The sequence below is a fragment of the Parasteatoda tepidariorum genome, chromosome 6, assembly GCF_043381705.1.
Source record: "Parasteatoda tepidariorum isolate YZ-2023 chromosome 6, CAS_Ptep_4.0, whole genome shotgun sequence".
NCBI lineage: Eukaryota > Metazoa > Arthropoda > Arachnida > Araneae > Theridiidae > Parasteatoda > Parasteatoda tepidariorum.
The window spans coordinates 42,648,982-42,675,575 of NC_092209.1; the positions used below are offsets into that span (position 1 = coordinate 42,648,982).

Here is a 26,594-nt window from a genome sequence, read left to right on the forward strand (position 1 = left end):
CCCTGATCAAATTCATGTTTGATGTTATGCACATGTCTTATTTAGTATTAGGAGATACCACGAAGGCACTAATTGAAAGTACATCGTTCTTCAGCCTACTAAATAGCGTCGCAGTATTTTTCCGTGAATCATACCAACGCATGAACATCTGGGAATAAAGTAACGAGTTCGGAAATAAGAAAAGGCTCGCAACTATTGGAGAAACACGTTGGTGGTCCAAAGATTCTGCATTAAAGAAAAATTTTGGTTAATTTTCAAACTGAGATTCAACTATTAACTATATGTCACATTGATTACAAGTTTAGAAACTATACAGCAAAATTCAAATTTCAAGCCAGATATCCGTGCAAAGGCAAAATTATTTTTAAAACTATTTTTCAAATATGAAACAGTATTCACCGCCAAAATATTCTCAAGAATATTTGAATTAACTACACAGCTCTCCCAATATTTGCAAACCTCTGGTTTAGACATTTTAAAAGCTTCTGGAATAGTATCACAAACGCATTCAGAATTTTAAAAAAAAAATAGTGAGAGATTTTGAAGGTGTACAAAAAGTTACAGATGATTTCATTATTCGCGCAAATAAGGAACTTGAAAAAACTGAAATTCAAACAAAGTTTCCATAAAAAATATTGAGGAAAAGAAAATTGATTCCGGGTGAGACAGCGTCGAATGAAACAGTTTTTGATGATGAAACCACTGCATTTAAGATAAACGTCCGTAACATTATTTTCAGCACAGTTGTAGCGTCAATGGAACGCCGATTTCCGACAAATTGAAAATTGCGCGCCGATTTTTCCTATCTAGATCCGAAACGTTTCCCTGAAAATCGTCTTAACAAGCTTCAATCTAGCGAACTAAATGAGTTAAGCAAACTCTTGCTAAAATTTGGCGAAGCAGCTATAGGTGAAAATTTGCGGATTGAACTAAGAAATTTAGCTTTACATTGGGAAAAACTAAAAAATGCAGACTTAGAAGATTATAAAATAATCACAGAAGATCATTCAAATGAAGATAATAACGACTTTACATTGGAAACAGAAGAAGAAGTAAGTCTAAAATGTGAGACATGCAGTGCTCGCAAAAATTTTGTTATTTGTTGTTACAAGATGTTACAGAGATTCAATTTATTGACCAATTCTTACAATTTAATTAGTCTAGCATTAAAATTTTTACTAACATTGTCAAAAAGTCAGGTGGCTTGTGAAAGATCATTCTCCACATAAAAAGTAATTAAAAATCGAATGAGAAGTACTTTATCTTCGGATAATTTGAATGCTCTCATGGTAATGGCAATAGAAAAAGATCTATTAATGAAATTAGATAGCTACGACTTAATCGATAAAGTGGCAGAAAATAGTGAGTCTCTTCAAAAGTTAAATTAAATTTTAATTTAATGACTTATGAAGAAGCCTTAAATATATTTTTAAAAAAATGTTTACATAAATCATTCATGTATGTGTAGTATAATAAATATTTTTTATTTACTCTTCATCTTTCACCTTCTTTTTGATTTTATCAACCTATGTTTCCTCATAAGAACCATGTATTTTAAACTGAAATATATTCTATAATAAGTAATTTTTATCTACTTTCTTACTTCGATAAGTTAACTTACGTTCATGAGAATTTATAAGTAAAAAATGCCTAAAAATGATACATTAGAAGCTGCGTACGCTTCGCGCACACGGTGTTTATGTGAAGTAGAGGGTCGATATCTCTAAAATGCCCGGGCCGATTTTAAATCCCAGTCCGGGCCTGGACAGAAGGAGAAATTGCACAGAAGGGCCCCTAAATATTTGGGCTCGCCAAATATAATTTTTTAGTGGATTTGAATTTAAGGCTTTCACAGTTTCAATTTTACACTTTTCACGATTGTGCCCTACAATATTCTAAATTTTACTCAAAAGTCTTAATTTTTATACTGTGAAAAAGTCGCTGCTATGCTCCATTCAATCTAAAATTTAAGGCTGTATTTACCAGGAGTCTGTAATATACACATCATAGGCATAAACTCAATTTAGCAATCAGATTCTCAGTCGTTGGCAGCTTATCGTTAAAATTTAACATTCGATTGGTGCAACATCGAGATGCATGATGTGTGTAAATGTGTATAGTATAAACATTACTGTGTAACCTTGGTGTAAATTGTAAAGTTTTTATTAAAATGAAAGTATTATACATTTTATTGTTAGGAAAAATGTTGGGGCATCTTAATTAGTATTCTGTCTAGAGTCTCAGCTTCTCTAATCGGTTTGCATATCGAGCTGTGTCAAGAAGACAAGGGAGCTTCTGCATCAAGTATTGGAAGACATTTGCCTTCTTGGAAGACTTTTTGATGGAACTAACCCGCATTTGTGTTACATTGAGAGGAAAACCACGAAAACTGCACAAAATTGGCCTGACGACAAGGGGACTCTAACCCATGATCCGTCTACCACTGAGGATATTTTATGTCAGCACTGTGGTCGGTGCAAGCCAGATGCAGAATTCGTATCGACCAGCCATCGCTGGGATTCGAACCCGGTTCACTTCATTGGAAACGATCTACCCCTTGAGTCTTAGGCAGGATCAAGTATTTGCATAAATGCAACAAAAAATTTGCTTTACAGTATAATTTGCAGATATTGTTATAATCTGCAGCGCCTTCTGCAGTGTTGGAGGGTTTCTGTTACTGGAGATAATAGCTTATGTTGAAATTGTGTAGGAATTGCAATAGAAATGCTTTTAATTTAAGCTTTTCTGAGCATTTTGAAAACACGGCTAATGATTATATTGTCTCAATCCATTTTCGCAATACAGAGCTGGAATTTAAATTTGAAAATTATACGCACGCATGCCTAAGAATGACGTTTCAGAAATGTTAAAAAAAATGTTAGGTTTTTGTACTGTCATTAACTCAAAAGGTTTCAGCAATCACTTTTTTAAAGGTCATAATATGTTTTCAATGCATAATAGTACGTCATACGATGGAACAAACTGAGATTAAAAAAAGCGGGAAGAAAAGCAAACGATACTTTTACGTATTTTTTATTTTAATTTTATTTATTTTTTCTTATTTTTTTGTTTAGGAGTTCAATCAAAATCATGCATGATGAGCAGAATATAAAACGAGATGAGGAAGGGAGGGAATAATTCTAATAAATACATTTAAAAGATTTAAAAAAAAATTTAAAGAAGGAGAAAAATTTTGGCATCAGATGAAGCATAAACAACGAAAAAAAAGTTCTTTTGAAACTTTTTTCTACTTATATCGTCTGCTCTCATAAAAATCAAAAAGATAATAACGACTTTTTCAGAGGCATCACGTTCGTAAAAGCAGCGGGTGTAAAACCAGACATCGACGTTAAATTTATTGGCTGGGGTGGATTTGCAAAGAACTAAATAAGCAAAAAAGAGAAAAAAAATAATAGCAAAAAAGTAGAATGAAGGAGGAGAAAAAAATGAAAGTATTAGCAGAAAATTAGGGGTTCTGAAAAAGAATTCCGTTTTTGAAGTGAAGAAGCTTTAAAAAGTGCGAAGTTTTTTTAACTCTCGGAAACTTACATAGAAAGATAATTGAACTATTTCTAAGCCCATGTAAGAAGAATTTCAATTTTTTGCTCTCTTGTTGGTGTATTAACAAAATTTCCGTTTTGGGATAAAGTTTTTTTTCCATCGCCATTAACAATAGCCATAAAAATATAAATTTATGTAAATCTGAACGAAATAATGCAAGAAAAGTTTGCTCAAGTTAAATGTTAGAAAATTCAATTGAAACTAGTTTCCTTACTGAAAAGAAAACAAGTTGACACTCAAGGTTTTCAAAGATTTATTTAAAGTTTTATTGCATATTTAGGAAGCGAAAAATGTTAAATTCTTCAGTGTCACAAAATCTGAGCATTTTCATTTATTTATTCTTATTTGAATCTATTTAAATAACTTTTGGAATAAGAAGGTTACGATTAAAAAGTTGTATAATAAATTTCAAATAGTCAATATATTTGTGATTGCGACAATAATTATGAAAACTTTCCACCCCACTAAGTTTCCACATCAGAAACAAACATTTCTCTAACGAAACTGATTAATTTTTCGTTTTAATAAAAACAATATGTACATGGGACAGAAAAGTAAATTAATATTTTAGGTATAATCAAAAATATTTTTTAATAATTATATAATCGTTTAAAACCTTAATTATTATGCTAATTTTCTGAAGTGAACAGTTTTTATACGTTAGTTTTAAATTAAACACGTTTTTTTTAAATAAAAAAAGTCACATTACTTGAAATTAAGTTGCTTTTTTGAAAATAATAATAATGTTAATGATTTCATTAGTAATACCTAATTTTATAAAAATTCAACTGGTATGTTTAACAAATAGTTTAATTTCCAAAATAAAGTAAACTTAATCAGTTTAAGACAAGTCAAAGAATAGTACCTTTCATTTACTTGTGCTATATACATCTCTTAAACTTTTTTATACTCTAGAATAATCTTTTGCATCGCTGAAACAAACACAAGGATCAACATCCTTACAATGTAATAATACTTATTTTCAACTACGACTTGAAATTTGCGAAGTCAAATATAAAAGTATTTACTCAATTGTACACATATCTGTATATTAATTAATTCAATTTATATTCAATATTCATTTCATTTATACTCATTATTCATTTTATTTATATTCATTATTCATTTCATTTATATTCATTATATTTTATTTTCATGCTACAGATATACTAGTAAAAACAAATAAAATAAAACTTATTTGCCTAAAATTTCCAAAATATTAGGAATTTGATAACTTTTGGATTTTTCATCACTCCAGATCAATTTCTGATTAATCAAACTAACTTAGTTAGATAAACCAAAATAAAGCAGCAATCATTTTTACAGAAAATCATAAAACAGAACAAAATGTACTTACTTATATATTAAAATAAACTCGCCGTCTAAGCAATTTTAAATTCAATTTTTTTCACAACAACGATTTTTTCAGAAAAAGATTTTGACAATGATGCGAACTCAGATTGTATTGTATTGTATAGAAGATGCAATAAACTTTTTGAAGATTCTATTTTCTACTCAAAATAATAGATTGTTCGTATTTATTATTGATAGACTTTTAAAGTTGCCAAAAGCTTCAATAAATGCTTTTTAAAAAGGGAAACAAAGATTTTGATTATTTCAACTGCGTCTTCTTATTTTCGAATTAATAAAGCCGTATAAGCAATCTTTAATTTTTCATTTGCTTTTACACGAATCTGTTGGGAGATTCAGTATTCAAAAGGCTTATAAGTTCGTGTTTATTTATTTATATTATTTATCATTGCTGTAGTTCATTTACGTCGCACTAGAGTTGCACAATGGGCTATTGGCGACGGTTTGGGAAACATCCCTGAGGATGATCCGAAGACATGCCATCACAATTTTGATCCTCTGCAGAGTGGATAACACCCCCGCTTCGGTAGCCCGACGACCTGCACGCGAAGTCGAGCACCTTACGGCAGAATAGTTTAACGACGACCAATGCCGCACTCCCTCGGTCCCTACGCAGATTGATCCAAGTGGTCATCCAACCGCACACTGACCGCAGCCAGTGATGTTTGACTTCGGTGATCTGCTGGGAACCGTGTCTTAACGATCAGTCCAATGCAGGACTTATATTATTTATAAGTAGTAGTAGTCGTAACAGCAATCGTACTTTATTAAGTCTCTCTAGGGTAGCACAATGTGCTTTTGGTGACGGTCTGGGAAACATCCCATATGATGATCCGAACACATGTTATCACCATTTTGATCATCTACATTGGTTCCCACCGGACTTTCAGGGAGCTGAACCTTCATCAGAAAGGTCCTGGGTTCGAATCCCGGACATGGTATGGATGTTCTTTCATTCTCTGTGCTATCTGTCTTTATTGCGGGCGCAACCTTGACCCACCTAATATGGTGCCTCTAACAGAGTGATCAACAAAGCTGCCCCTACTGATACCTGAATAATGAGTGTCAATAGGGTGAGTATTGGAAAACAGAGGTTACTCTAGAGCGGTCAAGTATCACCCGCTCTGCTAGCCCGGTGACTTGCACGCTAACTCGAGCACTTTACGATAAATCAGTTTAATGTGGATGGATACCGCCCACCTTGGTTCCTACGCAGGCTGATCAAAATGGTAATCCACTCGCTTTCTGACCGCGGCGAGAGATATTTGACTTCGCCGTTGTACTGGAAACAGTGTCATTATGATCACTCTACTGTATGACTATTTTATTTCCGGATGTTTCCCAGACCGTCGCCAATAGCCTATTGTGCGGCTCTAGTGTGGCGTAAATGAACTACAACAACAGCTACAATGACTATTTTATTTAGGACATACCCCTGAATATACAGGCTTGTGTGCTTAAGGCATTTGTCAAGCTAAAATCAGATAGTACAATTTAGAAATGACAGCATAGAGATATATCCTTCTGAGTTACGGTGGGATTCGAACCCGCTACCTCCACGCTGAAGAGTGTTTATCGAACCCGCTACCTCCTTGTACTAGGCTAAACGAGAATATGCCTCGGTCATGAAGTCTCCATCAATAAGTACAGAAATCTATAAATTTATGTATGTATGCAATGAATAGACGTACGCAAATCTGATGGCTTGCTTAGCTCAAAAAAATTCTTTGTGCCCTTGTCAAGTCTAAGATTGATCGAAAGAAATTACATAAGAATATTACAAAATAGAGAGCAAAACGTCGATGAGCTTTTTATTCTGGACGCAGCTCAAAATGCGTGTTTAGGAAAATGAACCAAGCTCAAAAAGTGTCTTTAAGAAAATGAATACAGCTGAAAAATGTGTGAAAGAAATGGACACAGGTCAAAAGACGTCGTTAAGACGGCTAACATAGTTCAAATTATGTGTCGAAGGAAAATGGACTCAAAAAATTTGAGTCTTTTCAATGCTTATCCTAAATTTAACAACCAAACTAGGAGTTTTGGGTTTTTTTCCCATTAGTTTTTCAACTTTCCTTTTGTGTTTTCTCAGTATTTTTGTTTGTATGATGCGTCGGAGCACTATGTCTGTTTGGTGTGTTGGTACACTTTTATAAGTTCGGAACTATTTGTATTAGAGTCTTAAAATTTAAACATTAACTAAAAGAAGCAATTTTAGCCCCCGATTCTAAAAATCAGTTTAAAAGTTTAATTAGTGCGTTCGGGAAAGATGCTTAAAAAATGAATTTTTTCGCTTTAGTTTAAACATAAGCGGGTTCTAATTTGTCTTATCCCGCAGTGGACTGATCATTAAGACACGGTTCCCAGCAGATCACCGAAGTCAAGCATCACTGGCTACGGTCAGTGTGCGGGAGGGTGACCACTTGGATCAGCCTGCGTAGGGACCGAGGGTATGCGGTATTGGTCCTCGTTAAACTGTTCTATCGTAAAGTGCTCGACTTCGCGTGCAGGTCGTCGGGCTACCGAAGCGGGGGTGCCATCCCCTCTGCAGAGGATCAAAATTGTGATGGCATGTCTTCGGATCATCCTCAGGGATGTTTCCCAGACCGTCGCCAATAGCCCATTGTGCAGCTCCAGTTTGACGTAAATGAACAACAACAACAATCTAATTTGTCTTAAGTAAAACTGCAGACGATTCTGTTCCGGAGTTCATTGCACGTTCTTTAATATTTAATTTTTTTTTGGAAGCTCAGTAATCAACATGGCTGGCGGATTGGAGCTACGTCACCGAATTAGTATTCCGAAAGTTATTTGATGCCCTTTGTTTATTTTGTTTATAGTTGTGCTTTTAAAACGTGTTGCTAAGAAACTGAAATATTTAAAATCAATATTAATTGAAATAAATAAGTTATATACTAAAAAGCGAATGTAATGAAGATATCGTACAAATTCCTTTCGGAAAAACTTGAACTAGTAATATATAATATATTGACGCTGTCATGCATTTTCGAAAAACAGAGATCAGGGCAGATTTTATTAAAAATTGTCTCGAGGTGTAGATCGAGATCTGGATATTTTTTATGATTTAAAAAAAAGAAAGAGTTTGTTTTTAATTCTCAGTTTAAGACGCTATGTATTTATGTATTAAGTTTTCAAAAAATTATGGAACTAATTTCCTACTTTTTGTTAAATGTGAGACTACAACGCCAATTATGCGTAGCTAATTTTGGTAATTTGAACTGCAAGTATTATTATGGCAGTATGAAGCTAATCTGCATTTGCATAACATGGAGAGGAAAACAACGAAAACGTCCCATGGTTAGTCCGATGGCAAGGGGGTTTAACCCATGAGCCGTCTACCACTGAGGATATTTTATGTTCTAATTAATGATAATTTCTCAGGATTTTTTTTAATTTCTCTCAGTTCGCGTAAATTAAAAAAAAATAGACATATTCTAAGCTTTTGTCATTTTTATCTTTCGAAATATTAAAAGAGCACTTAAAATTTAAGCAAAATCCATGGAACGTAATTTCTACAAGATTTGTGATTGGTAAGTGGTACTTAAGGCATGGAGAATTAAATTATTCAACACAAATGGTAATTTTCAATTAGTATTGAATAACTAAGCTTCCAAAGTACAGTAAACCGTGGCTAAAAAAAAGAATTACAAGACCCGCATAAATGTTCTTTAGGAATGATTGTTTTACGAGTAGAGCTTATCTCATATTTCTTTCCAAAAACTAGCTGAGCTTGTTAGGTTGCTAATAAATCAGGCTAACTGCTTCCACTAATGCATTCAATGATGCTACACTTTCAGCTGGCCCTTGCTTTCAGAAGTAGCAACCCCGTATTTCTTTTCTGGTCCCACCATTTAGCTATAAAAGAGAAATGCGATTTTTATTATTCATGAAAATTATAGCCCGTTTATCAAATTTAATCTCACTTTCCCCACCTTTGGTTCGGTGTGGTCGTGGTTTTCGCATAAATATAAATATTTTTTTAAACATTAAACCCTGAAGCGTGACGGAGAATTTGTTAGAAGAAACACTCTGGGAAAGTATTTTTCAGTGTTTATATAGCTGACGAAAGGCAATTATTAATTTGGTTTACCGTAAGAGATTCTACTTGAAAATGCTTTTAAGGTAAATAAATTTGAGAAGAAAAGTTTTTAAAAGAATTTTATAAATTTAGATATTTCGTGTTTTGTGTGAAAATGCTTTAAATCTTTTCTTTTGTATTTTTTCTTTCTTCTTCTTTTGATAGTACCTATTTTCAGTATAGACGTTATCTATTTAAATATAAATACAAGGTTTTAAAGTTTACATAAATGAATTAAATTTACTTCAATATTTATTTAACAAAAATGTAAGCTTGCCACTAATATAAAAAAAAGTGTTTAAAAATGAAAAAATAAATAAATAATTAAATAAAAATTACTTAAAGAACTTTATAGATTGAATCGTATAATATTCATTTTAAACAAAAATTTAGAATATAATTTACTTCAATATTATCCCATTATTACCTAACCACACGATGAGGTTTATACATTTTTTCATATGTTGTCTTTATATTCTTACATATTTTTTATACCAAATGTACATTTCATTTTCTTACATAACACTTAAACTTGAAAAACAAATAAAAAGAAAACACTGTGTTTTGATTTAAGATCCAAATTTGACTATTTAATTCAAAGAGATCCAAATGTTTTCAGATCCAAGTGCAACTGTTTAATCCAAGGAGATTCAAATATTTTTAGTTCCAAATGTAACTGTTTAATCCAAAGAAGTCGAAATGCTTTTAGATCCTAATATAACTGTTTAATCCAAAGAGATCCAAATGCCTTTAGATCCGAATGTAACTATTTGATCCAAAGCGATCCAATTGTTTTTAGATCCAAATGTAACTGTTTAATCCAAAGAGATCCAAATGTCTTTAGTTCAGAATGTAACTATTTAATCCAAAGAGATCCAAATGCTTTTAGATCAAAATATAACTGTTTAATTTAAAGAAATCTGTCTTTAGACCCAAATGTAATTGTTTAATCCAAAGAGATCAAAATGTTTTTAAATTCAAATGGAGCTTTTTAATCCAAATAGATCCAAATGTGACTGAAAAAACCAAAGATGATTCAAACGTTTTTAGATTTAAATGTAACTGCTTAAATAATTAATATATTGTAGTAAACGGAACTATATTTCTGCAAAATAAATCCTAATAATAAAACACTTTTCAAACATTTTTTTAAAGAACCGTCCTTTTTTTTAAAGGACACAGTTCGTAAATTAATTCATATAATCTGAAGTTTAATTATAATTATGTTTAAAGTTGTAACGTACTTTTGGGGCAAAGCCTCCCTTAGATGCTAAATATTGGGCGAAAATGGGTGTCAGTATGCCTTTAGGCAGTAATACATATAATTTCTTTTGGTTATGGAACCTTAAATGTTCGACCTTCTTTTGGCAACCTACCCCCTCCCAAGTTCATTAGAAAATAACTTAAAGAAAGGCAATTTAATAATTCAAATGTATTAAATGTGAAGATGGAAATTTTCTTATCATTTTAGAAATAATAGTTTTAAACAAAAATAGGAACAGGAAGATTTTATGTCAAACAATTATATCCGTAACTTTGGAGAGGCTAAACCTAGTTCTGATGTTTTTTTCTTTCTTTTTTGTTTTGCAGTACGCATAAAATGAAAAAAAAGTTGATATTTGATCTAAAAACGAAAAAAAAACTGTTATAAATGTTGAATTGTTGAGATGAGATGAATGTTTGATATTTTTTTTCAATGCTTAAGCCACTAGTCGGGTAAAAGTCTTCTTTAAACAATCTTTTTCGTTTAAGATAGTATATGTAGTTTAACACTAGAAGAGCCCTTGTGGTCAATTTGAAAATTTTTTTGTCATTTCTTATGTTGTTTTTTAAAATACACATGATCTTCGAAGCTCATTTTGTTTTAACATTCCTATAATGGTTTTTAGTTTTTACTACTCTATATAAAATTTTATGCGTGCATGTTGATTTATAAAATAAATTATCAAACAACCATATCTACAACAACCAAAATGGGTCATTTTGACCCTGGCAAGAAAAATGTTCTTTCTTGAAGTTTCATACCTATGTTTGATTTTGCAAGACTGCAAAATTAAACTATTTTCTGACTATTTTTATTCCTTTATATCTTATTTTAATCTCCATTGATCAATTAAAAATAACCAACTTATAATAACATCAAATTTTCATGAGAGTCCAATTGATCCCAAACGGGGAATTAAGGTAAGGTAATTCCGGCTGTTCTATAGTGTTAAAATTATAGCTTTGCTGCAATTTACTGTTTAACAAATTGTATTTTTTCCCTTACGAGTAGTTTATTATTATATTAGTTATACACTAGTCTAAACATAATTATAATTTCACTAGTCTAAACATAATTATAATTTTATTTTATTTCAAGAAGAGGAGTTCAAATTTTACAGAGAAGTCACTTTTCAATAAGTATCTAATTGACTCAGAAACAATTCAATAATATCAGAGCCACAATCCTGTGGTAAAAAAAACTATCCTTTATTAATAATGCCTTTGAGTAAATATTGGATCGGGAAGAAAAGAAATCCTCATCAAGTAAATATTGTAATAACATATATATGAGGCAGCAAAAAGACATTATTCCAATATCACAGCGATTTCCTCTTCATCGATAAATCCAATGCTTGGAGCTAAAATACATAAAGAAAGTCCCAAGAAAACTTAAAGCAGTCTTACGGGGATTATTCTGAAGCATAACGATGCTATATTAGTGGTTATATGATCATTTGATGACGTCATAATGGAAGTAGAAAAGACATAAGGTTGAGTCGATGATTGGACAGTTAGGCTTACAGAATTGGGCAATAATGTCTATAATTGGCCTTAAAGAATGCTATAAACGATGATTCCGCGTCATAATGTGAAGACCTATACCCCTGGATTCAGGGCTGGAGCTTAATTATATGAAAAAGGGATGAAAAATTACTCGTATTTGTGAATTCTTACACGAAGGCTGTGATAATTTCGTTAGAATTAAGGCTAAACTGTTACTGCCGGGATATAGAATACTAATGGAGATGCAAAGATAGAGGGTTCGTAAAGCGAGAAGGTTATTACTTTTTATACTCATGAGGTGCTGAGAGGTGATAAAATTGCGGAAAAGTACTCATTTTATGTGATAAAATGGACTATCAGCACATAATATGAGGAGTCACAGCTATTGAGTTTAGTTCATTAAAGATTTGTGTTCGGTTTTTATATAAGTGAAATATTTTGAAACCCTATTATATCTTTGCGTATAAAACAAATGCAGCCAATTTTATTAAACGAGATTAGGAATTGTAAAACACTTTTTTAAGATAAAATTTATAATTTTCTAAAAATTATACATGGTTTAATTATGTCTTAATGCATCTTTGTCTATTTTAATGTATTTATTTTCTTTAATTATGACAAAGTCATATTGATCATTAATTAAGAATATTTAAAATATTATTTAAAACAAGTTACCCAGTGTTTATTCAAAAACACTGGGTAAAACGTTTTTTTGTTTTGTTTTCTGTTTAAAAACGTTATATTTTACAGGGGTTCACCTAACATCTAGGCAACTTTAGCTTAGAAAATGCATAATAGGAACCCATGCAAGGAAATATCGCTGTTTGCTGTTAGGGGCTCTTCAGCATTATGAACTGTTTCTCCGTGAGTTTTTGAACAGGTTATAATAGGGAAAAACCCCTATCCATGTACAAAGATTTTTCCAGGCATGGGTTCCTATGTAATTTTAACCCTGATTATGTGCCTTAACTCTCCTAGAAGTAATTCACAACCGTTACGCTACCACCTTTTTATATACAATTTTTTTAAACTTGCACAATTTGACAAACAAATACTAAAATGTCATTAAAAAACTATAGTTTTATGAGCAAAACTAATTTCCGATTCTCGAATGAGACAAGATCAATTATTTGCTTAAATGCAACAAAAAAATTGCTCCCTGGTGAGATCAGTCATCGATTCCACTTGAAGGTAGCTTTTCTATTAATAAACAAAAGAGGTGTGGTATCTATTAATAAAGTATATCTAAGGTCTCTGTTTAATTATTCTATTATAACAAATGTATCTTGTTTAATTATTCAATCACATCTAAATTATCAACAAACTGCAAAATTGTTAAAGAATCTTTAAATCTGTAACCTCTAATTATATGAAGACGTTTTAAGTTTAATTTTATTTAACTTTAAATACGATACCTTGTTTATTATCTAATTTTACTTAATATTCCTTGATGGTATATACATATTTTCAATACTTTGATAGATTTAATAATACCTCAGTTAGTCCATGCAATAGAGGATTTTATCTGGAAAAATTGATAGGAAATATTTTTTCGTTCACTTATATTTTTTGTGGGACTGAGCACAAATCCCCAATTTGCGACCAAAATTTTTTAGGTAGAGCTAGAATTTTCGACGGGTAATTAAACAAAGGATTATGTGAATAGAAATAATGACTATAACAGTGGGATAATGAGTGTCTTATTCCATAAAATCAAAGTTTCTGAGATCATTTTGATGAAATGGAGTTCATGTGAACGAAAAATAAACTGACAGAGTAACAAAAAAAAAGGAAAAAGAAAAAAAAGTTCTTTTTGTATTTTTAGAACAAAAAACAAGTATAAAAAAATATGGAACATAAATATACAAGTATACAAAAAATAAAACCCCCGCCAATTTTTCCAGACAACGCCATTTTTTAAGCTTTACTGTCTGGACTAAGATAACGTATGTTATAAAAATTGTTATACTTTATATTGTTTTAACGTATTTCATCAAAATTATTATACTTTATAACTTATATCCTTATAATTTTATCTTATAAGATATTTTGATTATTGTGAAAGCGAAACAAAGATATCAACATCCTGCGTTTCGTGACATTATATTTGTTGATGTTCTTTTTCTTCTATTTGCTGTTCTATTCTTCCATTTAATTGTTTGTTGATTTTTCGGTCAGTAAAAGGCTAAAAAAACAATGCAATACGGTATTAGAACAGATGTTAAAACTTCACACTATGAACTCACTTAATAATTCATAGAGAAAAAGAACAAATTTCACAAGTTTTATATAGACCCATAATCTCAATTGAATTTATCGCTCCAGTCTTGCTATCAATCAAGTGAAGAATTTTTAACACGTTTCAATTCTGCAGTCACCGTTATCGGTATAGTGAGTAATGGTAGAGCAGGGGCACAGGAAGGGAGGGAAAAAAAAGGAAATTATTTTCCCCACCTTCGAATTCCTACCGTAAAAATCGTTTGCTTTTGCTTATCGTCGAAAAATAACAGAATCTTTCTACCAGAAGCGACAACATATACTGACTTGTTTTTAGTTTTTTTCCTTCTCCGCCCCAATCCATAATTGTATTTTTATACTGCTTAATTTATCATTTTTTGCTCTTAGATAATATTTTCTTTCGGTTCTAAAATCGTTGAAGGCGGGTGTACATCAAAGGGAAAAAATGTTCGATTCGTAAATCGATGACCATTAATATCTGATGTGTAAATTAGTGGGTGGTACACATATCGTTTTTCTAGTGATGAATCGTCATGGGCAAAATAAAAACTGAGCGAAAATCAAATGAAAACAGGAATAAAAAAAGAAACAACTGAGAACGAATTCCAAATATTAGTTTTAATGCCAATAATAGCTGTTTTATTTTAGAATTATCGACTAATGGTTTCTTTAATGATACAACTGTAAATAGTTTTGTGTTGACATAAAAAAAAGCAATTATTGGCTTTGAATTGTTCTATTGCTTCGTTTCCTATTAAACGTAAAGCAACAATTATTTATATGCATAAAAATAGCTAAAAAAGTACATATATATAATGTTATTAAAAGGGGGGCGTAACATTTACTTGTTTTGTGCAATATAGTAACTGTATTATGAGTGTTAAATCATGCAATCCTAGTGAGATTGCATGGTTTAACACTCAAAATATCTAGTTGGTTTAATTTCAAATTTTCAAAAAGTTATCGTCCTATCTCAAATTTAAATGTTGGATAATTTCAGTTATGTTGTAGCAGAAGCTGTTACTTGGTTTTACCGGTAAAACCTAAATGGCCAAAGTAGAATCATGTTAGAATGCACTTTGGACTTTTACCAGGTAAAAGTTATGTTTTTTTTCCTTTTTTAGTAAAACTGAAGATTTACTAGACTTCTGGGGGTTTTCTTTTTGTAAAATAACATCGTACAATTTAGTTACCAAATAGTGTTTGTGCTTTTCTTTCTAATTAAACACACAATTTTCACAAAGAATTTTAATCCTTTTACCACAAAGTATAGCTGCCATGTGAAATATACCCTCCACTTTTTTATTTATTTTCGAGATCTGTTGAAATTTTGGCTGTTTGATGTAGTTTAAATTATAACTTTTTGGTTTAGGTTTGTTTATATATTCTATATATCATATTTATTCGTTTACCAAATATCAGAATCAATTTGTTAATTTAGAAAAATAGAATGATTGGCATAGTTTCGACATAAGCTAAAATATTTCTCCTAGCCATTTTATTTAGAAATCAAAAGAATTTTTACTGCAGATTCTAATTATTATAACAGAATTTTATAATCAGATCATTTGCTTCAAAGGCAATTTTATAAATTCCAAACTTTATGTTACAAATTTTACTTCACATTAACTTTACTAAAACAGCTGAACGTATCCGGCGTAATTAACTGTGATCACAAATGAGAAATATATTAAATTCAGAAACGCCTATCTATTAATATTCAAATAGTTTAAACGAACTGCCATTAAAGATACAAGGTTAACTGTTCAATCACGCTACGATTTCCGAAGATTCCAAACAACAAATATAAAACGCGATATATCTAATCAGTGATCTTTTCCTAATATAATCATACGCTATACGGAGCATTAATTATACGGGCTAATAATATCAGATGTAATTAAGAAGAAAGTAAATCATTTCAGTCATAAAATATAATAGGAATTTATTAATAAACCTTAATTACGAACTACGAACTGAATATAACGTGCGTCGTTTACACATCTACCATATTTACTAGCCGATGAATTGAAGAGAAAATCAAGCCAGGATAATTTACGTTTCCAAGCCGGGTAATTAATTAGATTTTTATGCCCTTTAAATATAACTTTAGCATTGTTAGTTTATATCATGGAGGATATCTTCTAATAAAGATATCAAATATAATTTTGTTTCGGAGGATGGCAACTCGACGAATTCTCGTCTATTGTTTACAAAATAACAGAGAGGAAAATGTTCTAATTGATTTCGCTGGTAGAGGAATTTGTTTGGATTAGACCCATTGGATGAGTGTTTGCATTGTTTGATTTGATAATTAATTTGATTTGTTCCAGAACTTAATTACAAAAATGCTGAAGGTGAGATGTTAAGGGAATGCGATATATTTGTAGTTGAGAGTGAATGTAATGCAAATTTAGATTTATCAAAGTTTAATAGAAATATTAATTGAAAATAATGAAAGCAAATGAAATTTGGATTCTAGGACGCGAATTGTAATTGAAATTAATTCCGTAACAAGAGTTTGTAAACTATTCAATATTTAGTGGTAATGAATCTGTTTCTTTGAATTCATATTACACAGGGTGACTAATAGGGTTGAATCTGTACAAAATATCGGTGTATCTGATGTTTTGTACTCAAAAGTACTTAGCGGTTTTCGCGAATTTAATGCGTATATTTTGTATGAATTGTTATTACTATCCAAACTATAGAGTTAAAAGTGCAAAGGAAAATTAATTTTAAAATCTTATAAATTTATCCTCTAGATCTAGAGAGCAGCACCATTTTATACTTTGAATTTCGTAGCCGATTAAACTAATTAATCTATTCTGAAGAAATAAATACAAATATAAGTTCCAGGGAGTAACAGCTACACCTGTATCAGTTAAAAAGTACTAACTTAAGGAAGAAATGGTAACTCTAGACTTTCTTCGGACCTACTTTATGGATTCGGTGACAATCTATGCACTCATCTCTGAACCTGTTATTCAAACTGATACAAGGCAGATACCTGAAAATCGATGCAACATTCGCAACGAGTTTTTTCATACTATGTGATAGCTTTTTAATTGTGTAACATATTAGTGATATCATCAATACATATAAAAAACATGTCCTGACAGACTGATTCATCATTGCAGAGCCTTAACTATTGAAGCTAGAAACACGAATTTAAATGCTCCAATGGGTTCCTTTTAGGATGTAGGCATCCTTTAAATACTTTTTTCTTCATAATTTACCCCTTAGGAGATTAAAAAAGGAGTTGAAAGCTTGTTTGAAAATCCTCTGATTTTAAAGTAAGCACTATTTAACCTGGTATTTAGTCTTTTGGATAGAAATAAAGAAATAATAGTTTAAATATTTTTTGGAAAATAAGGGATGAAAGTTTGTTTGAAAATCCACCGATTTTGAAGCAACCACTATATGCAACCAGCGTTGAACAGTCGAACGAATTCTGAGTTTATGAGTATCAATGTTGAATTCCGTAGCTTATCTTGAATCTTAACCAGCAGACAAGGGCACTCCTAAATCAAGCATTGGGACAAACTAGCCTTCGATGAGGTTTGAACCTTATGAGGGTACTAACTGACTTTTGTGTTACATGAAGAGGAAGACGCCGAAAACCTCCCATCTAGCAAACATCCCATCCTGGTTAGCACGACAGCAAGAGGAATCTAACATATGATCTGTCAACCACGGAGGATATTTTACTGTGGTCACGTGGTGCAGAATTTGTATCAACCAACAACCACTTGAACACGAACCTGGGTCATCATATTGTAAGGCGAGAGTTTTATCTCCTGAGACATCGAGGCTCTAAGCAAACACTATATAAGTAATTATTTAATTTTCTGGTTAAAATTAAAGTCAATGATTAGTAGTTGTGGATTAATAGGGAGGACTATTTTTCCCGCAGCCAATTCTGTGTAACTTGTTCAAGAATGAGTGCCCAAGTAGCATGGTGCTTTAGCCCCTGAAAAACGTTAAAAAAAAATATGGTATATAATTCGTTCACCAGGAGTTGGCACTTGGCTCCGCCTTCATCACGTGGTATCCGACGACATTATTTCTCTATTTTGGGGAGAAGGATGTGAACAATCCTGAACAAGGTTGCTATTTGGTGCATATTTAAAACATGACAAAAATATTTATTTCGCAATCTTTATGTGCATTTTTTTAAATATTAGATATTTCATAAATTTGATGATATTTCTCTCTTTTGAGTGAATAGTTTGTTCTTATTAAGACATTTCGTTGGGAAAATCGCAGTTCTTAATTTCAAAATATATTTAATTAGCCAGAGTAACGAAAGGTATAATAGCAGATGATAAAGCGAAATAAGGGAATGGAAAAGAATTCTCTGTTCACGTTTGGCGAGCATTAAGTGTTGTCTCACTTTCTAGCGTGGTGATGTTTCTCCTCTTACTCCCGTGCTGAAATGGACTCTGCGTCCGAGGAGGTGGAGCCAAAGGCCAACTCCTGGTGAATGAACTATACAAAGAAGTTCTTATACTCCTTTGCAAGTTAAGGAAAGACCATTATGGTATAAAATTTATGATATTGTGATATTATGATAAGATTATTATAATGAGATAAGATTATTAATCAACAGCGACTGCATCTATTTCCGTTTTATTTCGCTATCAAATTTTACAAATATGCTTTCAAAACAATTTAAAAGCTTTTAAAAGTTAAACACGTCAAACAGAAATTTAATTTTGCTGTCTTTTACGATATATATCACTGAATTATTATAAAAAAAGGTTATACTTTCGTAGTCTTAAGGAAATCCTAGACTTGGCGAAATATTTCGATAAATAAAGAGAAGATTCGTTCGTGAAAAAGAGACAACTATATTACGTTGCAAGAGCACTGGATTTGATTGTACTTAAAACTGGTTCGTCTTATGCTGACTTGCTCTGAACAAATCAAATGTGGGATAAATAGTTTTTTTAAACTTTTGTTTTGCTATAGAAGAAAATCAGCATGAAACAATATTTATTATTCTTTAATCAAATGCGAAAAGAAAGACGTATGTTTGTTATGATTTTTAGGCATCATTTTAATTAATCTTTATTAACAAAACAATAGTTTTTATTCAATTTATTATTATAATAGTATTATAGCATGAGTTTTATTTTCCTCATTTCCCAAATTTAATCATTCAAGAAAGCAAGCAAAAGAAGGCTGTGTAACATCGCTTCAAGAGTTGGCGATGTTGATATACGTTAGCGGTGGGAGCTTGGCATGCCATGCAATTATACGCAAACAGGGTCTTTCCAAAGGAATAATGGTTTTATTTTAACTTGCAACAGAGTATAGTAAATATAATAATAAATTTTTTAAATTTAACTTTAAAATTTTATTTGGCATTAAAGTATGAGTAATTAGCAGAACAAATTACTATTTGTTACACTAACTTAATATAATGTTGATTTGTTTAAATGAAAAGATTATTACAATTTGGCTTTTTAATTTTCAGCCTTCTAGCTTCTTTAGTTTTTTAGCCTCCTTTTTTACTTGCTGTAAAGAGTTTCTAAATATATCAGCACATAACTTAAGCAATTATAAATCTATATACATTTATTGAAATTTTTTAAAATGTATTTTGCTTTATTTACGAAATAATTTTTTTGAAGAAAAAAATCCTAGAAAACTTTTTTATTCATGATTCCAAGATGGTTTTTATTTATTATTCTTTCAAAATAAATTTTTTACAAAGCAAGCAAAAGTCTCATATGGATTAGAATAGTTAAACTTGATTCTAGTTAAACTAGAATTAGTTAAACTTGATTCATTTCAATGATCAAAATACAAGACAGACAGGTAGTCAGGTTAAAGAGGTTTTGTTTTTTTTATTACATGGAATAAGTTCGGTTTTTGATAAGAATGAAAAACTTTTTATACTCAGATAGGAAGTTGAGGTAAAAGTGATATGCTTGAAGACGAACTTCACTCGTATTATTTTGGCAGGTAATTCCATTTTAATGTATCTGGATTAATGGAATGCATTGATTTTAGTGTAAAAAAGCTTTTTAAATTTTTTTTAAAACTATCAATAAGACGATAAATGAATCCTTATTAATAATTGTCAGAATTATTTTTCTAGAAATTTATAGCAGGTTTTGATTGATACAAGATAGATAGGTAGGTTAAAGAGTTTTAGCTCTTTTTTATTTTATGGAATAAATTCGGCTTCTTGATAATGGAGATCAACTTACAAGTGGTCGAGTTGACAGATTTTATTCGTAGAAAATCCCAATTGAACGTATCTGTATTCAATGGATACATTGATTTTAGTGTACAAAATCTTTTAAATTTTTCCTTTAAAAATATCATTTAGTGAGACGATAAATTAATCCTCATTAATAATTGTCAATATCATTTTTCCAGAAATCTATAGCAGGTTTAGATTGTACAACTATTGAAAGTATCTCACGCGAAAGGCTGTAGCCAACAAGTTAAGTAATACCCATGAATAAATCCTATGATAAATGAACATCTAAAACTCAGTAGAAAAATCTAAATTCTATGTCTATGATAACCTTCATTAGGCCTAATGATGAACGACTTTGTTGCTCCTCATTAATCCCTATCCAGAAAACTAAAACTAAATTAATAAATCCCCAACCTCATGTAAACACCGGGTAAGGTTCGTTTTATTTATGATTAATCTTTCCTTTTATTGCATTAACACGTTCACGGTCGATATGCTTGGCGAAAATCCACGGAGCCAATGGAATGCTTTTTGGCATCAACAGCAGTAGTGGGCGTATGTAATTCATTAAGAACTTTCTGATGATTCAGCCAGAAATCTCTCTACCGAAGGAAAAGTCTGAACTTTAATTAATTGCCTTTTTGCTACAGAATTAATTACGTTCTTAATTCCGAAGACTTGCTTGGCGAATTTGCTAGAATGATGGATTGCAGAAGTGACTTCAGTTTTTGTTTGCGCCAAGCTCTTTGTAACGGAAAAATTCCGCTGGCTTCTCTGAATGCTTAAATGTTCTGAATGGAAGAATAGTGTCTATTTGGTGACTATTTTCCTCTTTTCGGAGTATAATTAGCACTTTAGAACTTGTATCGCTTTGTTCTTGAAAAGGAAATTTTAAAAAGTTCTTTGCGTCGAACACAATGACACTGTGATGATAATATTATACCATCTTGAAGGCTCAAAAGTATTTTAATATATGTTAAGAAGTTAGTTTTCAAACCGTTTGCCAATGACATTTAATAACTTAAGCGATTTTAACACCTAACTTATATTTGTAACATAGGAACAGTTTCAAAATAGAGTATTTTCAAAAGAATGAGTTTTTTCTTCTTCTCTGGAACACAGTTATTCGCTTGATATTCTGTGAACACATTCTGAAATCTTAATATTTTTTACTTGAATAATAAGAACTTTAATAATTAATAGCTAAGAAAATTGTTCTCCATCAGTGTTTAATTATCGAATTTCGTAATCCATATATTTTTAACATTAATAAAAGTTGCAGAGTTAATGATTCAAAATTTTTTTCTCGCCTTAAAATACCATATTGTGACTGTTATTATATCGTCCTGAGTCTTAAAAGGTTTGCCTTTTGTGCACGAAAAAATAATATTTTCTGTAATTAATAACAAAGAAAACTATTCATTCGCAAATGAATTTCTCCGTTAGCATTTTTTCTAATTGTTTATTCAACATAGAATAAAGCAATTAAGAAAAAGGGTTTCTCTCAAAACATAAAATCTTTCCGAAGTCTTAAAAAATTATTAATTTTTGTGAATAAACTAGATCAACAGTTAACTTGATTATTTAATATCTTAATTTATTATCTTTAGCATAGAATGATTTACAAAATGAGACATTTTTTTACCTTAATTTTTTTGTTTATCCTTGTTACGATCGAAGACAGTAATGTCATTAATATATTATTTAGAAGCTTTAATTTATGCTTAAAAGTTAGAGCACAAATAGTTTTCTGGGTGATTTAATTTTCTAAATTTACATATTTTAACATATACTGAGAAAAAAGCAATATCAAAAATTACCACATATGGTAATATGTGGTATTACCTCAATATGGTAATATTTGCCATACTTCTTGCTCTTTCGGAACACCAAAAAACTTGGAAATTTCTACTGAAACTCTTTGGTAATGACTTCAGTAAAGTTAACAACGAAATAAGGTATTATAACAAAGTTGGCAAATGTGGCAAATTATAGTATTTTTATCATGATTGTGGAGACGAAACGTGACCCCAGGGTCTACAACGAGATGCTGCTAGAATGTTTTACTTTCTCTAATAAAAATTCCAAGACGTCTCACCTCTTTCGTATCGCCGTAGCCGATTCACCTGACTATTCTCTTTGTGACTCCGGTCTTCTTGTAACTGCTGAACATTTAGACACATGCTCTACACTACTGAATTGTAATTGTTCAATTAGGTACTTGTACTTTAAGAAGGAGAAGACCTCCCATACCCACACACGCAACCTATGACGTCAGCGCCAGTTAATCTTTATCAGCAAAATGGCTTACTAAAGTTCAGTTAAGTTTCTCTACATGCGATAGAATGTTAATTCACATTAAGTTAATCAAATACAGAGCCGTATCGCTTATCGAATTAGTTGAAATATAGTTCTTCTCTTCTTCTTCTTTTACTTAACTTTGATTTATCATTTGCTTATGTACTTTACTGTAACCGTGATATATTTTTGTTTTCCGTACTTTGATGCATAATTAGTTTGCTTATGTTCCACATGGCTTCGTGCCTGTCTTTGTGTTAAGTCTCTGTGTTAATATAGTGAAAGAATTTAAATCTTTGAGAAAGAATCTTTGTGAAAGAATTTAGAATGCGTCACTTAAGATAATCGATACTTGACAGGCTTGTCTTACTCGAAATAGATTGGAAAGAATAGTTCCTAACTTAAACAAATGCCACATTTCAACAACCAATCAGGATCGTAATACTCACACTACGTCACTTGCAGGTATCCCAATGAAAACTACAAGAGAGCACGTACCCTGATGGCATATGTATTTTTTTTTGTACTATTGTGTAGTATTCGCAAAAAAAATCCATAGATTTTATTTAAAGATCAATGGTTAATAATAATACCATTTTATTATCGTTTTTTTTTTAAAAAATAAATATTATTAAAAATATTTAAAATAAAAAAAACGTGGGGATTCACAAGTCTTTAAAAATTTTTTTTCATTTAAAAAAAAGCTTACAAAACATCAAATACAATTACAATTTTCTGCGAAATCCGAGAACATGTTTTAAATTTTCTTCCCAAATAATGCAAAAGTACGTAATTTCGAGTAATTTAAAATGAATTCACATGCATGAATTACGGATCTTGAGTTTCCGCGAATCGAAATTTAAATGGAAACGAAATCAAAATAAGTGCAAATGGAACATTTAATGCCAAAGGAAACGTTCATTACCCCCGAATGACAAATGAACAATCACAACAAATGATACTTCACAAAAATACCCCCTCATCATAATACAAAACATAATTTATTCTAATGACTAGGAATCCTCATAAATGAAAAAAAAAAAAAACGGTATACTCTGTTAGCATGCGGGTAATTTTAATGATGTGTAATGACCACTATTCCATTAATTGGTTCGTAAACAAAAGAGCCTCAGTAATTGCTAAAAGTAAAGATCATAAATTTGGGAAAAGACAACGCGTTCCTTAAGCAGCGAAGTTGAGTTTTTCAACGGCTCCTCTCCTAGAATATCTCCTTATTTTTTTCAAAGAAAAATTTATCTTGTGTGTAATTATAGAGAATATTATAGTAGGGGTATAGAACAGAGATAGTACTAAAGAGAGTATATTATTTTTTGAGAAAGCGAAGATACTCAAAAGCAATATATAGCAAGAATTTATCATACAGATATCTATGAATAATATTTATACAAGAGTGGACCATTTTTATTTATTTCGATATTGCTAAATATTGTTAGAAATTTTGGCGATTAAATTTGCTTCAACCTTAATATGGAGCCAAATTGAATCACACTATCATACTTCCAAAACTTGACAGCATGATGTTCAACTTGTAATTAAAGAAAGGTTTGTGTAAGCAAAGATAATATTAGAAATAGTTTTTTTTTTTTTTTTTGAGAATGAGAAGATACTCAATAACAGTAAATAGCAAGAAGATACCATACAGATATCTATTTATAATATTCATACAAGAATGGACCCGAAAATATAGTTGTTTATTTTGGTATTGCTATACAATGTAAAAAATGTTTTAGATTATATTTGCTTCAACCTTAATATGGTGCCAAATTGAACCCCGCTATGATATTTCCAAAACTTGACTTCAAGATACAATGGTTCAACTTGCAAATAAAAAGAGACTTGTGTAATTAACAGAGATAGTGGTAGAGGGAATATTTTGCTTTTTGAGAAAGCAAAGAAACTCAAAAGCAATATACAGCAAGAAGATACCATACTAATATCTATTAATAATATTCATACAAGAATGGACCAGAAAATATTTTTTATTTATTTCGATATTGCTATACATTATAAGAGATTTTTTATATTATGTTTGCTTTAACTTTAATATTCTTAATTGAATTACACTATCAACTTGACTACACGATACACATTACGCATAACAATGAAACATGGTTAGAAACATCATGGCTTTAGTGTTATTTACATTCATAGAGTAGATTTTATTATTAATTTAGAAAAATTAATAAACTGTTTGTGAAATAAAAAATGCTATTGCTTATCTTTTCCAACAAATAGCTAAGAAAAATTGTAGGAGACATCATAACTTGAATGTTATTTACATTTACAGAAAATTTTTTAGAATGATTTATTAAGATGTGTTAATTTTTTTAACAAAATTATGATTGTTTATTATAAAAATATAACTTCTTTATGTTTATTAAATGTATTATGCTATTCCTTGATTGTATTCTTATTTTCCAATCTTAATCAAACTCTTGTAACATGAAATATTTTTCCTGGGTATTGTTATTTCTCATTTTTAAAAAAATAACCAGCATTATTAAAATAAAAGTGATAATTTCAGTGTGAATTCACTAGCGGTTTTATACTAATAATACTTATTGGAAAAATTTTGTAGTTTTTTTTCTTTTTTTTAATTTAACTGTTAAGCATTTCGTGTTGTTTTTTGAAAATCGTGTTTCTTGAAATAGCCTGGTTATAATTTTTTTTCAGATTCCTTATTACAATAGAAATGAAGCATTATTTTTATGAAAAGAATATAAAATCGCAAAAACATTTTCCGATATTTGAGAAAATTATTTTTCATGTAATAGAAACTTTATGCATTCTATACGAAAAATAGTTATGAGTAACCTATGATGAGACAGTCAATAAAAATTTGTTAGTTTATTAATTAAATTTAATTAATTAAATTAAGCTAATTAAATTAATTAAATTTAACTAATTAAATTGATTAAATTTAATTACATTTAATTAGTTTGTCAAATTTAAAGTTAAGTAATTAAACATTTTTCAGCCATAGAAAAATTTATTTTTAAATATTTAATGAATAAATACTAAATGTATTTAATATTATTCTTAAATTTTTTATTTCCCCCAATTTATTTTAATTCCTTATACTCTTCATTTTCAACAAGTAGGCCTCTTACGCTTTGCAATTTTACTTTTCAACCCCACATAGTATGGTGAAAGATTTTTTTTTGTTGATAATTTCCATCCCTTTATTAAAAATTTCATGTTTATTCAAATAATTGTAGATAATGGTTGATTCATGTACCATGGAAATATTAAAAATCTATGTCATTGGCATTCAAAGAAATTCAAAGAACAAAAAAAGTAACTTAAAAAATGTCATTTCGAAAAGATAGGTGATGTATTTAAATCTTACCTTCTTATTAAAAATCTGTATGTAACTCAGGTAGATGTTAGTTAATTTATGTACGACAAAAACACGAAAAGTGATAGACGTTATGGGTTATATTTAATGAACAGTAAACAACATTGAAGAATGTAGTTTTAAAATGCTGGAACATTTGAATTTCAGCATATAGTTAGTCACATATCATTTATTAGAGTCTATGATCTAAAAATGTACCAGGTGTTATAAAATCCAATCAATCATTAGCTTGAAGATTTATGTTCAAATCTAGACACTAACAATTCCAATCATCAAAAAATCATCTTGCTCTTACGTATTTATTTCCCTTAGTGTTGCCATTAAATTAACAGAATTTTTTTATATTTTCATCATAATCAAACCAGACTCGGTAATAAAAATAAATGTAATTTATCGGCAATTTTGAGGTTAATATAACGTTTAAAAGCTGGGTGTGGGAGCATTTTTTTTACATGTCCCTCAAATAGTATTCTTACACTGTCAAAAGGGCGGATCTAATGTAATTATAGCGCTTATATTAAAACGTTGCTACCACTATATTTTTTGATTTATCGATGTAACCCGAGAATGAAACTTGTGATTTTTGATTGATGACTAATTAGTCTTAATTGGCCGGTATTCGTCCTTTTTTTTGCAACAGTCTACGATGTTATAGCGTGATGTTA

General features: G+C 30.4%; 1 long non-coding RNA gene across 1 annotated transcript in view; it reads right to left on the bottom strand.

Moving 5' to 3' along the window:
- LOC139425757 (uncharacterized) overlaps window positions 1-5,173 on the bottom strand; it is a 36,463-nt gene extending 31,290 nt beyond the window's left edge. Inside the window, exon 1 of the long non-coding RNA XR_011636904.1 lies at window positions 4,919-5,173. This is a non-coding gene — a long non-coding RNA (uncharacterized lncRNA). The remainder of the gene's footprint in view (window positions 1-4,918) is intronic.
- Between the last annotated feature and the right edge of the window lie 21,421 nt (window positions 5,174-26,594).